This window comes from Cydia splendana, chromosome 11 (assembly GCF_910591565.1).
Source record: "Cydia splendana chromosome 11, ilCydSple1.2, whole genome shotgun sequence".
Lineage (NCBI taxonomy): Eukaryota > Metazoa > Arthropoda > Insecta > Lepidoptera > Tortricidae > Cydia > Cydia splendana.
Window position 1 is genome coordinate 7,508,539 of NC_085970.1, and position 17,842 is coordinate 7,526,380.

At 37.5% G+C, this 17,842-nt stretch overlaps 1 protein-coding gene and 1 long non-coding RNA gene across 2 annotated transcripts in view; both read left to right on the top strand.

Moving 5' to 3' along the window:
- The window catches only part of LOC134795112 (uncharacterized), a gene marked incomplete at its 5' end in the record, with an annotated part of 78,932 nt that overhangs the window by 31,594 nt on the left and 29,496 nt on the right, over positions 1-17,842 (top strand). The gene's annotated exons all lie outside the window — the stretch shown is intronic.
- LOC134795024 (uncharacterized) lies at positions 6,762-7,994 on the top strand. Its single transcript, XR_010144762.1, has 3 exons — positions 6,762-7,077; positions 7,220-7,372; positions 7,952-7,994. It is a non-coding gene; the product is annotated as an uncharacterized LOC134795024 (long non-coding RNA).

The window sequence follows — 17,842 nt, forward strand, 5'->3', positions numbered from 1 at the left end:
AATTAAAAATCGAATAAAAACGGTATTTCTAATGCATAACTTATATTTTTTGCTATTCAATTAAAGAGTACTAACAAAATCCTAACTCAATTAATTAGTGCAAATGTTTTAAGGTTTGCGATTCCTGCTCGGCCTTGCGTCGCAAGGTGCCCGGTACCACTGTATTGCAGCATTAACTAGAAATGCTTACTTTGGGGAACATTAGCAACTGTCGTTTTTGATAATTACATTTTAGTGGTGAGGGGTGGTACTTAAATGACCGCTATTGAAACCTAAAGTTTAAACTTATAGGCGTGAAGATTTGATTTCCCTAAGAAAATTTTAATTTCGCGTCTTTTTCTGCTATCAAATCGGGTGTGTGTCAGTATAATAGCCCTATATAATTGGCCTATTATTGTATTAAATTTAACGCGCACGCAAAGACGGAAAGCCTGCAATTACGTAAAATTTACTTTCTTATTTACAGCACTCTTGCCCAGATTAAAGCTGATAATTAGTTCGAATCTAGTCTCCCATATTTTTTACGTTCACTGGTACATATGTTTTGACCGAGTAAATAGTAAATATACTAAATACTTTTTTAAATATTCGCGCTCGGGGCGATGGAAGTTTCATCGTTCCGTCGCCCCGCTCCATGCAACGACCAATCGCGTTAGCTCGCTGGCTCGTGCGCGGCAACTTTAAAGCAACGATAACGTTTTTGATGGTTTTTTGTGTTACGAATCATATTTCAAGCCGATTTTTACAGTATTCGATGAAGGAGAACTCATAATAAAAATCCCATATGATATTGATCTATTACCATTTTTAACCAGGCAATTAATGCACAACCCCATAAAACCTCCCATACGGTATTATTTAGTGTACGATTAAATTGCAACGCTTGTACTTATTGTAATTTGGAAATAATGAGAGAAAAAATAGCCTATTACCATTTTTGAGGACGGAAATATACTGAATTTAATAATAACCGTAGGTTACTTACTTTAAATGTAGGATACAGAATTATTTTTTGTGTGATTCATGCTTAATGTCATAAAGCAAATATTTCTCTATGAGTATAAATTTAAAAAAAATTATTAATATTTTTTACAAACTTTCTGTGATTTTTTATATTTTTACATTTTTTTTAAATACCTAAATGTAATATATTTATTTGGATTATGTGTCGACGTAATCACTAGATTTATTATCTGTCCCATACACCGAAAATTTCAGCTATTACTAATTATTTCCATTCCGCCATACTAGCCGAGCGTACCTTTCTTGGCCTATCTTTCAGAAATCGTTGCCGCCGTAAACTGTGCGCACGTGCTAACCACGTGATCTTCGTTACAAATGGGGCACGTATTGCGCGGCGGGACAGAGATGGACGATTCCTGTTTGAATCTAGCTCCGGTTGACGCGGGTTTTTTTTTACTATTACTATCGCGGTGCTTCATTTGGGCGATAGTACACTGAGAGAAAAATCGGCCGACAAAGCACAATAAATGCTTTGTCATTTTTTTTGTTGTTGTAAGGGCAATAAGCTTTGTGGCGAAAACAAAACGAGCTTATTGCCACCGACAACTTTTTTATTGCTAACCGTAAATCAACAGTTTATTGTATCGGTAACAATATTTACATTGCTACCGGAACAACCTATGTTTCCTTTGTCATGGCCTTCATATAATATTGCTAATTTATCAACGTTAGACTTAGCTTCTACAACAAAGCATCTATATTTTGTCGTAGCGACCAAACTACTTTGCTGTTTTATCAAATCACGTGGCTTGTTACTGCAACAAAGCGTTTCTGTTTGTTCCAGTGACAATGTCACTTTGCAATGTTATCAAAGTTTTACATTGTTGCTGGAGCAAAGATTTTATCCTTTGTTGCAGGTACAAACGTACCTTGCTAATTTATTAAAGTTAGATTTTGCTTATATAACAAAGCAGTTATATTTTGTTGTTCTAACTACTTCACTTTGCTCATTTTAAAACTAAAACGATTTGTTACTGCAACAAAGCGTTTCTGTTTGTTCCAGTGACAATGTCACTTTGCAATGTTATCAAAGTTTTACCTTGTTGCTGGAGCAAAGATTTTATCCTTTGTTGCAGGTACAAACGTACCTTGCTAATTTATTAAAGTTAGATTTTGCTTATATAACAAAGCAGTTATATTTTGTTGTTCTAACTACTTCACTTTGCTCATTTTAAAACTAAAACGATTTGTTGCTGCCACAAAATGTTTTTTTTTGTTCCAGTTACAATATCACTTTGCAATGTTAACAAAGATTTACCTTGTTGCTGGAGCAAAGATTTTATCCTTTGTTGCAGGTACAATGTGCCTTGCTAACTTATCAAAGTTAGATTTAGCTTATATAACAAAGCAGTTATTTTTTGTTGTTCTTACAACATCACTTTGCTCATTTTTAAAATAAAACGATTTGTTGCTTCCACAAAATGTTTTTGTTTGTTCCAGTTACAATATCACTCTGTAATTTAATCATAGCCCAACATTGTTGCTGAAACTAGGTGATTTTCTTTTATTGCACTAACAAAGTGCCATTGTTATTATATTCAAATATGACTTAGTTTTTATAACAAAGCAGTGTATTTTACTGAAGTTAGACTTTGTTGCTACGAACGTTACTAAGGTAGGTACACTCGACGTCAAATCAAGACTTTAACAAGATATAAGTTTACGACCAATTTAAGCACTAATACATCATTTCCCGCCCCGATTTCTATTCATTTCATAACCGAATATTGGAAACTCGAATAACCGGTTGTTACGGTTATTTTCGGTTATAAATTCTATGAATTTATCTTCTTTTTTGGCTGTGACACCTGTGACTATAATTTTTGTCATTCGTGTACTTAACGAAAATGTACCAAATTTACTTCCCTATTTATGAAATACATATTTTGATTGAATATTGTATCACGTCCAAGGTCATATTTTAACTTTTACTGTATTTTGTGTGCGTTATTAAATAATTACAACCGGCCGAGTGCGAGTCAGACTCGCGCACGAAGGGTTCCGTACCATTACGCAGAAAACAGCAAAGAAATCAAGTTTGTTGTATACCCTACTTCAACTGTCTAGCTATCACGGTTTATGAGTTACAGCCTGGGGACAGACAGACCGACGGACAAACAGACGGACTGCGGAGTCTTAGTAATAGGGTCCTGTTTTTACCCTTTGGGTACAGAACCCTAAAAACGAAGACTTACACTCACATTCCTTAATACTGTACATTTATTGTCGTAATTTTGTAATTATATTATTGTAATAAAGTTTATCATTTTTTGTCGAGATTCGAGAATAACCGTAACCGATTATAAACGATTATTTTTCGGGCATAACCGTAACCGAAACCGGTTATGAAGAGCCCATCAACGTGCACACTAGCGCCACTGCTAAATAATGGTGATTATTTAAATTTAACGAAAGATATTTAAAAAAAGGGGGCCGCTACGTACTGTATTTTGTATTTAAATACCTTTTGAATACATCAGACTAGGTTTTATGTTGCTGGATTCGTCGATCTAGGAACTCAAAACAAAAACGGTTGTTTTAACTTTGGACGCATAGATTGACGAATCCAGCAATAGATCTTTCGTTAAATTTAAATAATCACGATTATTTAGCAGTGGCGCTAGTGTGCACGTTGATGGGCTCTGAAGTTTGGCCGGTTATTGCATTTCCTAATCATGAGTGAAGTGAGTAATCGAGCATCACTCAAATCGAACCTTTACATCAAAAATGTCAAAAACAATTTCCCTCTTTAATAATTTTTTAAAAGTTAAAGGCACAAACTTATTCTGCCATTTAATTCAGTACCATTCAATATATAATATACTTGGTAAAGAAGATCTAGTCAGTAGAAAAAGGCGGCAAATTTGAAAAATGTAGACGCGAAGGGATATCGTCCCATAGAAACTTTGAATTTCGCGCCTTTTTTTACTGACAAGATTTGCTTGACCAGCTTTAGTTTGTCAAAGGACTGCCGCATTTCAAAGATAGACAGAGAGAATCATACTACCTTTGTCTTGTATTAGCACCCAAAAGAAAAGGATGAGTATAGTTTTTTTTTGTTCTTATTTACTGACAATTTGGTTTGACCAACTATACTTAATTATGCAATAAAAATAATAATTGTGCAATATAAGCTGTATGAACACGGATGAGATAAGTTGTTATTAAGTTAATATTACTGTATTGTTTTTTATTTCCCGTCCGCTAAAACAGGACAGTAATAGTTAGTTTTTTTTTTTTGAGTTTTACAATAAAGAAGAATTTGCCGTACTATTTTTGCTACAATACGGAGAACATTTCCGAGCACATTGGAAAAATTGATTTTTTTAATGCATTTGCGATAATTTTACGCGAGTGTACAAGATTTAATTCGTCACAAATTTAATTTGTCAATTCGACAACCTACCGAAACTAACTTTGTAAAAATGGCAACTCGCGGGCACGGGCGGGGTACGGGGTAAGGGGTATGTATGTTGTCGTTTCGTTTAGTTTTTTTGTCTTCAAATACGAATGTCAACGGTAGAGAATGGACGCGCGCCTATATTACTTAGTGCTACGATTCGATCACCAAGTAAAGTGCTTTTATTATGAAAAGTGCAAAATGGACATAACTAGTTTTCTTGACAGTGCCGGGCTGACACATTTGTCGCAGCGTATGGTGGGTAAGTGTTTATTTATTCTTATGAATGTTATAAATATGAAAGTGAGTTTTTATGTTTATTTGATACTCTTTTATTCACGCATTAACTTTTCAACGGATCATCAAGACCATTTTCGTTTTTCTGCTAAAACATACTGCGTTCGATCGGGTCGGATCGGGTCTTTGGGGTGATGGAGCGTTATTTTGTCTACTCATGTCTGTCTGTATACATGGCCACAAATCAAAATATAACCAGCAGAGGTGCGACACAAAGTGTGAAAACACGAGGCGTGTTAAAATAAAACTTGATGTGTAGCCGTGTGTAGATATGACGGCCGTCAGTCCAGAGCACATTATTTTGGCTACCTCTATGAGCAGGACCACCGTGCTATTGTTTTGTACAAAGATGTGGATTTGAACTTGGAGTATAATATACCAAGACTCCAAGGTGATGGGTTCCAAAGTTTTCAAACACATTGCCTCGCACTTTTGACCATAATTTGTCGATCCAACAAAACTATTGTCATATCGACAAAGATACATATTTACTAACTAAACCTTGTTTCTATAGCAATGTATAACATATTGTATTGTCGTTTCGGTGACGACCGGTCTGGACTAATGGGTAGTGACACCGCCTGTGAAGCCTATGGTCCTGGGTTCGAATCCCGGTAAGGGCATTTATTTGTGTGATGAACACAGATATTTGTTCCCGAGTCATGGGTGTTTTCTATGTATATAAGTATGTATTTATCTATATAAGTATGTACATAATTATATCGTCACCTAGCACCCATAATAGTACAAGCTTTGCTTTGGGGCTAGGTTGATCTGTGTAAGATGTCCCCTAATATTTATTTATTTATATCGACAAAGGTAACTATTAACTAGTTACAGAATGTTGTTTCTGTAGCGATTTACCTGAACTTTATCTTGCTTTCAGAGGAGGGAGTGACACTTAATTTTTTGCTGCAAGCAAATGATGAGGAGTTGTCTGAACTGACAACAAAAGTTGCAGACAAAATAAGACTGAGATCTTCATTAGAGAAAATTAGCCAAAAAGTTGGTAATCTTTTTTAGTAGTTAAATAGTAGTATTATTATTGAAGCTTTTCCGTAGCAGCTATAGTTTTGTAGTTCAGTTGTTAGTCTGGTTGAGTAGTAGCAAAGAGAATAGAGTGTATAGAGATTCCGTCATGGTAAATTATGTAGTCACAGTACATTTACTGCCATCTTTCAACAGAAGATTAAAACTGTTAGATCGCCATCTACTCGAGAAAAGGCTGAAGGTTATGGCGCTATCGCTTGAATAGATAGGAGGCTGCCGCCATGCGCCTATGGAAGGCGCCGAGGCATCTTCGAGCTCCCCGTAGGGTTAGGGTTCCTAGGCGTGTGGCTCTGATGCGCCCGAGGCTGGGGTGCTGCCGCGGTGGCGCGAAGGCAAGCGGTGGGCCCTGAGCTCCCGCGTAGGCCGCCCCACGTGCCGCGGACCTCGCCTCGCCGCGATCCCAAGGTGACACTTCGACAGGCGCCTCTTCATAGCAGAGGAGGAGATTTTAAGTAAGTATCTTTATAATATTTAAAACTTTCGCGATAGACGCGAGATATATGTATCTTTAGTTAAGCGGCCCATATTAGGATATCAGCATAAGCTGCATAAGACCATATCATATTTGGCATATCACGATTACACGCCTATTATCACACGTTTCACGACAACAGCTACCTTGGTTGGCAGGTAGGTACATAAATAATCCTGACACCTTGACGTATTTATGTAACTATGTAATGTGGTGACTGCGTTCAGTCTCGCTACCTTAACGACAGCTCGGTAGACACGGTCGCCACTCACCATCGGTTCTACGAGTTATGTAAAAAATATAAAAGATTTAAAATTTGAAATGTTTTGTATTAATGGATTTTCTTTAAAATGAGCTTGTTAACTGCATTTTACGTGTAAGTTTCTGGACTTTTGTAATGCCACCTGCTAGGGTCTGTGCGGAAAGAGAAGAGTCGTCGTGAAATGTATGGGCTCCCCTACATTTCACGACTCTTCTCTTTCCGCACAGACTCTATTTACTTGTTATTGTGACAAAAGTCTTAATTTAATTTAATTTGTTATTGTTTTTGGTTTTGGGTTTGTTTGTTTTGTATAACTTGCGATGCTCACTGATTTACTTTTATTTTAGTAAGTATATATTCTCATGAAGTGAAATGTACAATTTCTTTTGAGAAAATAAAGTTCTTTAAGCATAATACAGAATTCTTAAAATTATTTCTTTTTTTCAGAACGCCCCTTTTATGAATGACCCCGGACTGTTCTCTCCAAGGTCCAGCGCATGCAGCAGCCCAGTGCCAGTAGCTTTGCCTGAAAGGCAAAGTATATTAATTCTAGGACCAAATGGAACTCTTGAGGTATGTATTTTGAATCTTAATCCTTAAAAAAAGAATTCTGGGTGGGTAACGGAAATTTGGTGGGTAAAGATTTTAAATCATTTGAACAGCTTGGCAGATATTTCTGCCGGTGACTGTACCTACCTAACAATTTTTTTTTCAGGGTACTCCATTAGAGATCAGACCAAGTGTACAGCCCACTATACAACAGATCACACCTGTGCAACCACCTACGATACCGGCCACACCTGTGCAGCCTCCACAGCCTCCACAGGCGTTGCAAGATTATAATAGGGAAGGATACTTCGAACCAAAGGTAAAAACTGTTTTCATTAGTCTTAAGAGGATATTCCGCGTTAAAATGGAAAATCTGCCTTTTATTTTTATTAAAACACTTTTCAGTCTTGAAATCACCAAAAACGCAACGTTGCCAGCTAAGTCCGAGTCCAAGTGTCCCCTAAGCGATATTTTGGTAATTTTTGTGATTATGGAATTTTTAATTTTCACAATAGGATTGTGAACTATAAATATAAACTAAATTTTCCATATTGAATGCTCATACACACACACACACACACACATAATCACGCCTATATTCCCGGATGGGGTAGAGTGGTAGACAGAGCGTTAGAGGTCACATCATGCCACTTTTGACAAAGTTTTGAGGCTTATGATATCATCAGAATCGGCACGCGGTGACAGGTTATCAGTCTATCGCCCACGGTCCAATCCATGTCCCTTTACTGATTTTTACAGTAGGTATGCCCGGGAAAAAAAGCAGCTGGAACATTCTATGTTTATCTTTGTCTCCCAGCCCAGCATGAAAGTTAAGCTATTGGTCATAATGTATGTATAGGTAATGTATTATAAATGGTTGCATTTGATTGTTTTGCAGTTGGTGAGGAACAAGCAAATTCAACCGCGTTGCTGGGAATTGTTGTTGTATCGAAAAAAAAAGTGTGGAGGCTGTCAAGGCACGAGGCAAGCACTGGTTTCCTGGCGCGCGTTGCAGCAGCGTCAGAGATTGCCACATATTGCCCTCAACAAGAGGCATTCAACCTCTCAAAAGGCATAGAATCAACCATACATACTTCCGGTCGGACCTTCATGGGCTAATATACATACGTATGAAATTGTTACCACTGCTGGAGGGCTAAGATATGAAGTATCCACCATTTGTGAGACTATAAAGGTGACGTATAATTTATACTGGGCATTGGACTTAGCGTACCCTAAGGTAGCTGCACCTTGTTGGATGTTTATCCAACGGGCCATATTTAAGATGAAATCTAAGTTTGACTCTGAAGGAGTTCCATTAAGAGCTTTCGCTATTAAATTCGCTTGATTAAACTTTTGAACGCCTTTTGATAAGTGTCTCGCGCCATTAAACTAATTTACTAATAAACCTTATTTGATAATACCTAGCTTGATACAGTTGCGTTGACATTAACACGGCGTTCTTGACGTCCAAGGGGATAAAGCAGCTACACTTTCTTTGCACGAATATTGTAGAAAAAAGGAAAATGACTACTTGTGCGGTATGCAACACTTCCTTTGGCAGTTTTATTCGGTTGAGGAAGCACATGGCTTTTTATCATAAATAAGTTACAACTTTGATGATCATTACTTTGCATACCGTGATCAAGATGCTCCTTCCGAAGATGAGCCCGTATATCTTGATTATGACACTATGCAGTATCATTTTCCTTGCAATCTCATCAATATGAGTCATGGTGGGCTGACTATGAAAGATGTTTTTTGCGTAAGCCATTGTAATGTAATTAAGTGTACTCATTACTACTGTTACTGTTCAGATTAAAGGATCCGGCATATTGAAAGCAGTTTCGCCGCTGTACTAATAAACCATTCCTCCTATACACGCTGATGTTGGTCTCTGACGCGTCGGTCACATGCAGGAATAAACACAATGCTCTATGAGACGCCGCAAAGCGACGCTGATAGATCTGCCGCGCAGACATGAGTATCGCTGTGCGGTGTCCCATACCTACAACATTGTTTATTGGTACGCTTGACCGATACCAGCGTTAGCAGGAAATCAACCCTTAAAAACGCAACTGTCCGCAACCGCGTTTGACCCGCTTTACTACAGCCATTATGACAGTTTGCGCGGCCCCACAGGGTCATTGACGTCATTGTATAACTTCAACCCAATCCGGAAAACAACGCAAATGTATGGTCTAAATAAACTAAAGCTGACACTCAGCTCATACGTTTCCGTTGTTTTTCAATTAGCAACAACCCTTTCGGCTCGGCCACGACATTCAGTGCTTTGCGACGGCGGCAGCGATAACCATAGGTTGGAGCGAAACAGCGATCGGACCTTTCGTTCCCACCTATGGTTGTCGCTGCCGCCGTCGCAAGTCGCTCAACTCAGCTCAGCTCTCAAACTGCGCCGCCCCGCGCTGTTTCTGCCTTGCTTTTTAGTGTGCCGGAGCCTTAATAAAGAAAATAATAATTATTATCTATGTGGACTGGTGGTCCAAAAAACGCTTTTTTTATTTTTGAATGTGCTGTTATTTGAGGTCGGTAATATTGTAGGTAGGTACATGTAACAAAGGACCATGTTATGTTATTTTCTAGAGGCCTGGGGCCTCAACTGCTGTTACTTAATTACTTAGTGATTAGTTAAAGTATCTTTGAAATAAATACACATTAATGTACAAGTTAATGTTTTATTCACTATTTTTGCATTTCCCTCCTATCATAAACATAGAGGGCAAATTTCTTTTTAATCACCGCCAATTAATTGTTTTATTTAAATAGTTTCTAGTAATGTAAGTAATTGTTTTAGTCATTACATAACGTCGCGTTGTTTTAAGCTGTCAACTCTGTAAACATAGTATTTTAGCTATGTATTGCAACTAACCAGTTGTGCCTACCTTACCAAACGTCTTCAGGGGCCGATATTATAAGGGGGCAGCTGTAAGTTTACAAGCGGAGGAGAACAATTTACAAGCGGAAGTCTCTTTCTATCTTCTTCTGCTAGAAAGAGACTTCCGCTTGTCTGCGCTAGTAGTTGTATCCATGAACAGAAAGCGCTGTTATAGCTATAGCAATAAAATAATGGCAGCTAAAATTATGAATAATCCTTTAAAATATTGCAAGATATATATTTTGTTTATTTCACTGTCTGATAATGTAGATTCAGGCTCTCATTCAGGATTAAAGGCTATTTAGTGTTTATTATTTATCTGTCAGATTTAAAAAGTTTATTAGGTACCTTAATGAATAATGCTATTTGCGAAAGTATATATAAAAAAAAAATGTATTAAGTATTGTCATATCTAAGGCATAACACAAAACTAAACAACTTGCATGATTTTTGAAGAATACTTTTTCATACATTTTATAATTTAAGCTGCCTTTTTCTCATCGCTATGATGACAGTCTGAAGAGTGAGTGACTATTGATTGGGTAGCACCAACAGATTTGTTGGAATAGCTAACTAAATGCTGTGTTTACAGATCAGTGTGGACAGCTTAGCAACATGTTATTGGTATTAATTACAGTTGCTGGCATATTAAAAAGTAGCTTGCTCTCACATAATATAGGTATATTGTGTCACTGTAGCAATACATTGTGAGACACACATAATATAATATTGTTGTCACTGAAAATTTTTTTTTTTTTTTTTTTAAATCCTTTTTTTTTTAAGGGGTTTTGTCACGCAGTGACAATGTCACCCCCGTAATGAGATCTAATAGTAATAATGATGTAGTAGTGAAGTATTACCTACACCACTACATCACATATAAGTATAGTTTGCACATCAACCTGGCCTCGTCTGATAGTGGCGATGCCAGGACGATGTTGCAACTACCTATGTTGGTAGATTTAATAAATGTCATGTCATTCCTCAGCGCCTCATTACGGACACATTCCATCAACACATGGTGAACATCTTCTATTTTATCGCACTCTTGGCAATTTGGTGAAGCCGCTAGTTTCATCAGGTGCTTGAATTTGTTTGACGGAATGTGCCCGGAACGAAGTCTGAGGAGTGATACTACCTGTTTCCTGCTAAGCTTTTTGTCAAACCAGGGGACCTGAGGGGGCTGACATTGAACTGTTCGGTACCAGATTCCTTTAGTGAGAGACCGCTTATCAAAGTATTCCCTCCACATCTGCCTGCAACTAATCCTAACTTTACCTAGTACTTCGCTGTGTACTGGTATACAACGGTATGGAATACCGTCGGTTATTGCAAGTTTTGCTGCTCGGTCAGCCTCCTCGTTACCCATGATGCCAACATGAGAAGGTATCCACTGTACAATCACTTCCCTATTTAGTGTACGAAGTTTGTTGATGGATTCAAGGATGGTGTAGGCTATCGGATGCCCTCGACTGCTCGAGGGTAACCGAGCCAAATGTGAAAGGGCACTCCTTGCGTCTGACAAAATTACACATTTGTTATGGTCTATAGACTCTACATATGACAACGCTTCGGCTATGGCAATAAGTTCACAGTGCATAATAGATATATCAGCTTGTATGTTAAACTTTCCCCGGAAATCCACCTGAGGGTCAAAAAAAGCCGCCCCACATCCTTGTTTCTCCTTGGACCCATCAGTAAACAGCTTATAAAATGTGCTATACTTACTTTCTAAGAGATCATTACATAACCTATATAAATCTATTTGGTTCACATGTTTTTTGGCAGTCTCTAAACCCTCTATAAAAACATATATATTATTTGATAAATCGTAGCTACTTATCCAACTATTCATTGAGTACATAGGTAATTGCTCATGTGATTGTACTGGGAGGTTACAGAATTGGTTATAAGTTTCAATGAGTAGCGGCTTTTTCTTTGTTCTCCAATACCTATTTTCACATGCCCTATTTAGTTCTTTTAACACATGTATTGTAGCATTATGTTCCAAGCATTTGCCTCTTAAATAAAACTTAGCCGCCAGGTATTTCCTCCTTACAAAGAGGGGCTGTATGCACAGCTCACTTTCCATGACATGTATTGGGGTACTTCTTATAAATCCGCCAATAACCCGCATAGCTTGGTTTTGCACTCTGTCCAGTTTGCATAAATGGTTTTTAACACTAATATCGTACAAAAAACAACCATAATCCAGTCTACTACGTAGGATAGAGATATATAGGCGCCTAAGATGGGTTGGATGGACACCCCACTTTGCTCCAGCTAGAACCTTAAATACATTTAGAAATTTCAATGTTTTCTCACGGGTTTCATTTATGTGTCTTCCCCATTTTAGGCTTCTATCTAACCACATACCTAGATATTTCACACAATCAACCTGTTGCACCTTATTGCTGCCTATCTGTAAATTTACTCTATATTTGTTTACATTCCTAGGATGACCTCTAACAAATACACAGACTTTAGTTTTTTTATGTGATACATTAAGACCCATTCCTTCTACTGTGCTATTAAGAATATTTAAGGAATCCTGTACTGCATTAACTGCATCCGAGAGGTGTTTGCGGCTGGCATAAAGTACAAAATCATCTGCATATTGTGATACAAATATATCTCCCAGCTGTTTACAAATATCTAGAGTCGCTATGTTAAATAGTAAAGGAGATAAGGGGTCCCCCTGTGCTAAACCCATTCCCGTAACTCGAACTAAGGATTCATGACCCGACAAGTCTATAGCCAGTTGTCGTGAATGTAAAAACTGCCAAAGATATTTACAGATAACATTGTCCACACCAAGGTGGTCTAGTGTTTTCAGGAGACAAGTTAAACTAACATTATTGTGAGCACTGTCTATATCAACGAAACAGCCCACCGTGGCAAGCCCGTTGGTATACCCAGTCTGGATTCGTGAAACTAGCCTAGTTAAATTGTCCATGCAAGATCTGAATCTCCTGAAACCTATAGTCTCATCTGAAAAATGGTTTCCCTTTTCGATATACCATTCTAGTCTACGTGTAAGAATTGTGTGAAATATCTTGCATGGACAGGACAGCAGAGAAATTGGTCTAAAGGTCACATCTTGCCTTGTGTCTGCACCGAGTTTCGGTATAGGAACTATTTGAACGCTGCGCCACTGTATCGGGACAAAGCTGCTAAATAAAAATATATTAAATATATTTACCAGTACATGTTTGGCTACATCTGGAAGATGCCTAATCATAGAAAAGGATATATCATCCATGCCCGGTGCTGTATCAGATTGTTTGATAGCGTTCTTTAATTCATGTACCGAAATCGGCGACGACAAACATATGCTATTGCTAGCAAAGGTAGGGGCTGCGGGTGTTACATAATCTGGTGCTAAACTGCCTAACAGATGCTCAGCCTTCTCGCGGCTTATTGTTGTTCTAGGTGCTTTGTAGCCCTTCAGCCATTTCATTTTGTTCCACATTTCACTAGAGGATGTAGCACTATCAACACTATCACAAAACTTTTGCCAAGCCTTAGCGCTTCCTTGTCGAATCAGCCGCTGAGCAACACTAACTTTATTTTGTAAAACAGATAAATTATCCGGTGTAGGGTTCCGTCTGAAGATTGCCAACGCTCGACGTCTCTCTGCAACGGCCTTAGATATATCTTGATTCCAGTAGGGTCTTGGAGTAAATTTTTGCTGACGAAGAGGATTCTCACATATTTTAATTATAGGAATTGAGGCATTCGCAGCTCTGTCCATAGCATCAATGAACTTGTCATATGCCGTTTGTGGGTTCTCTGGCAGGATCAAGTCCGTGAATTCTTCTTGTGCAGTGGCTCTATACTTTGCCCAGTCGGCTTTTCTAAAGTTACGTCTGTTTTTATGTCTATCAGACTTATTAATATCGGTATTTAATTTAATCATTAAGTGATCGCTGCCAAGATTTTCGTTAAGTACTGACCAATTGAACTTTAAAGCTATATCTGCAGAAGCCAGAGTAACGTCAGGGGAAGATTTCTGTACTGCGCCGTTCACCAATTTCATTCTCGTGTGAGTACCATTGTTCAGGGTAACAAGACCCTTTTCAACACTAGAATCATGAATCTGTTCCCCTCTCACATCCATTTTTATTGACCAATTAGTGTGGTGGCCATTTAAATCCCCTGCACCCGCGCGCGCCTCATTGCCGACAATTTGCAATGTTATTTTTCGTGCGTTACTGCCACGAGGCGTTCACTTATTACTTACTGTGTTGCGATTGAATTTTTTGACCCGGCTTACGTTTACGGAACTCGATAATCTTTCTACTACTGTGACTTGGCTTTGTTTACTTAACTTTGCTGATCAGCTTATTGTTTTGGACTCCGTGAGTTGTGGTTACCTATTGGACCGCACGCAATTCATCTACCTTTATTCAAGTAATTAAGCGTAATTAGCCGAAACCTTTATAAGAGTGTAATTCATAAGAAGTACATAAGATATAATTTATGTACTGGTTTGCTGTTAGCTTTTAATTGTATCACTTTACATATATGTTACTCAAATAACTAACACGGTTACACTGTTGTAAGAACATTATTTTTCAGGTAGGCCTTATTATACCTACTATAGGCCTTATTACCTCCTAGTACCTTAGTAGTAGTAGTACTACTACGGAAATTGATTCAAAGACTCAAGACTGACTTAAGTGGCAGTAGGGTGTAGGGTTTTTTCTAGGCTTAATGAGTTCGCTGAAGCTTATTTTTTATACTTAGCGCACAGAACCACTAGTTTAACAGTATCAGCTCTAACCACATGTCACCATTTTGTCCTTTACGTAACAAACTCAGGGGCCCAGAATATCCGATGTACCTATCAAATCAAGATTCTGTACCAAATAAGGCCCGGTTATTATAGTTCGTTATTTTTTAGCATTAGAAAGAAGGTAAACAATCATGACGTGTCTTTTTATTAATAATTATTGAAAAACGCTTTCAAAAATTAGTTTATATTACTTATGAAAGCAAAAGAATATAAAAAAGTATATGATTAATACATACATACATACATACATACAATCACGCCTATTTCCCGGAGGGGTAGGCAGAGACCACGGATTTCCACTTGCTACGATCCTGACATACCACTTTCGCTTCCTTCACATTCATAACATTCCTCATACACGCTCGCCGGTTTAGGGTGCTCTTGCTCATTAATATGATTAATATGATTTTATAATTCTAACATATTTGCTATGACTTATTTTTCAATGGTAATTTTTAATAAGACATGTCAAAATCTGTTACCTTAATGCAAAAAAAAACGAACTTTAAGCGTGCTAACTTTCAAATTTCATTTTTTATAAGATAGTATAAGTAAAAAATTTCATTTTTTATAAGATAGTATAAGTAGATGGGCAAAAATTTTGCGTCCATGTCCACCAGTGAGTAAGTGATTGAGATACCTAAACATTTAACTTTATAATGTAAAATGATATAATTTACTAACCTACTCGTTTAATTTCAGGTAGGTTGAATAAGGAACCAAGTAACCATGGGGAGGAGCAGTATTTACTAACATTTTCTTTTTGGGTCTTCAGAGTGTATCGTTTCCTTTTTTTTGCACATATTACACTTAAATATATATTCTCTGTGTAAACCCTTACGTCTTTCAATGACAAAAGCAAGATCAGCAAATGTACAATTTGTATGATCGTGCCTGATATTTGAGATCACAGAAAATAAATATTTTAAATCCACTATTCTGCGACCTTCTAAAATTTTGTTTTATCATGATTCATGATCAAAAAGCTCGGATTCAATAGTCATATCAAACGTCGATTATGCAGTTGATGATGAGCTTGCATTTTCTACCATTGGTGCTGCAAATGCATCAACCGGTGGCGATAAACTTTGCCCTCTTGTAAAACAAATTACTATTGTGATTGTGTCCAGCAAAAGGCCAAAATTCGGTTTACTTTCCTGTTTAAAATATTACTAATTTATTCATATTTCAGATTAGGTACATAGGTAACTGTCTGAATGTTACAATGCCAGCTGGCAAATTCTATCACATTTGTTTGTTTGGTAGTCATGGTAACATTCACTTACATTGATATCCTTATTAAGATCTGTATCTTATTATCCAGACCTTAAAATATTGCCACCGTTGCCCTTTAAAAAAATACTGTTTAAATAATTGGCTACTCAAACAATGCTTCTATAGTATAAATAATGACTACACAAAAATGGGTAGTATTGTATATAATGCACGAAATAAGGCCCGATTCTTAAGCGGGTTTAAATTTTGAGGCCATGTCCGCTAATACTATAGACAAAATATAAAGTTTAATAAACACAAAAAAAAAAACATTGATGGGCCTTATTTTATAATTTAGGCCTTACTTTGTAATTTAAAGTAGAGTTAGGTCAAGAAAAATCTATAGCGATTTTGATAGAACACGCAGTGCAAGTATTATTTCAAACGTCGCTTCTATGAAATTATGACATATAAATAACACTTGCACTGCGTGTGCTATCAAAATTGCTGTAGACTTTTCTTGGTCTGACTCTAAAATATTCTTTATTACACCACAAACATAAAAACAAATTAAAAAAAAAACCGGCGAAGTGCAAGTCGGACTCGCACACGAAGGGTTCCGTACCATTATTTATAAAAACGGTCACCCATCCAAGTACTGACCCCGCCCGACGTTGCTTAACTTCGGTCAAAAATCACGTTTGTTGTATGGGAGGCCCCACTAAAATTTTTATTTTATCCTGTTTTTAGTATTTGTTGTTATAGCGGCAACAGAAATAAATCATCTGTGAAAATTTCAACTGTCTAGCTATCACGGTTCGTGAGATACAGCCTGGTGACAGACGGACGGACGGACAGCGGAATCTTAGTAATAGGGTCCCGTGTTTTACCCTTTGGGTACGGAACCCTAAAACCGATTTACTATGTAGATAAAGGTAGCAACAGGCGGTCTTATCGCTGTTAGTTCTTATTCTTCGTTTGTTTAGCATTAGAGTGAAGGTGACGTGTCTTTTTTAAGCATGCAATCGTATAATTATTTAGCTTTTTTTGTAATAGTTATGTACTTAGTGGTTAATATTAGTATTTACTATATTTTTTTTCAATAATGCTTAAAAAAAATCGGGCAAGTGCGAGTCGGACTCGCGCACGAAGGGTTCCGTACCATAATGCAAAAAAAAAAACGAAAAAAAAGCAAAAATGAACGGTCACCCATCCAAGTACTGACCACTCCCGACGTTGCTTAACTTTGGTCAAAAATCACGTTTGTTGTATGGGAGCCCCATTTAAATCTTTATTTTATTCTGTTTTTAGTATTTGTTGTTATAGCGGCAACAGAAATACATCATCTGTGAAAATGTCAACTGTCTAGCTATCACGGTTCGTGAGATACAGCCTGGTGACAGACGGACGGACGGACGGACGGACGGACGGACGGACGGACGGACGGACAGCGAAGTCTTAGTAATAGGGTCCCGTTTTACCCTTTGGGTACGGAACCCTAAAAACGAAGTATAGACATGACAACCAAATATTAACGCCATTGTAGGGCAGGATATACAGAACATGAATCATTAGTACTGTCACGCTCCGTGATTGTTGAGCCATTTAGGGTTCTAGCTAAATTGGACATTCCATAGAGCACGAGTAAGTATGGAACAACCAATTCAGCTAGGACCCTAAATTGCTCGACAATTACGAAGCGTGCCTGTAGGTACCTAAAAATTTTGTTAACCCATTTTAACCATGCAATAAAATATTTTTGATTTTGATTTCTAATTTGAAATATTAGAATCAAAAAGTTCATAATAGATTGTAAGTATATCATAACTACAAAAATGTGTTCCCTACTCTCAACCCAAAACCCCTTGTATCTTAGGATC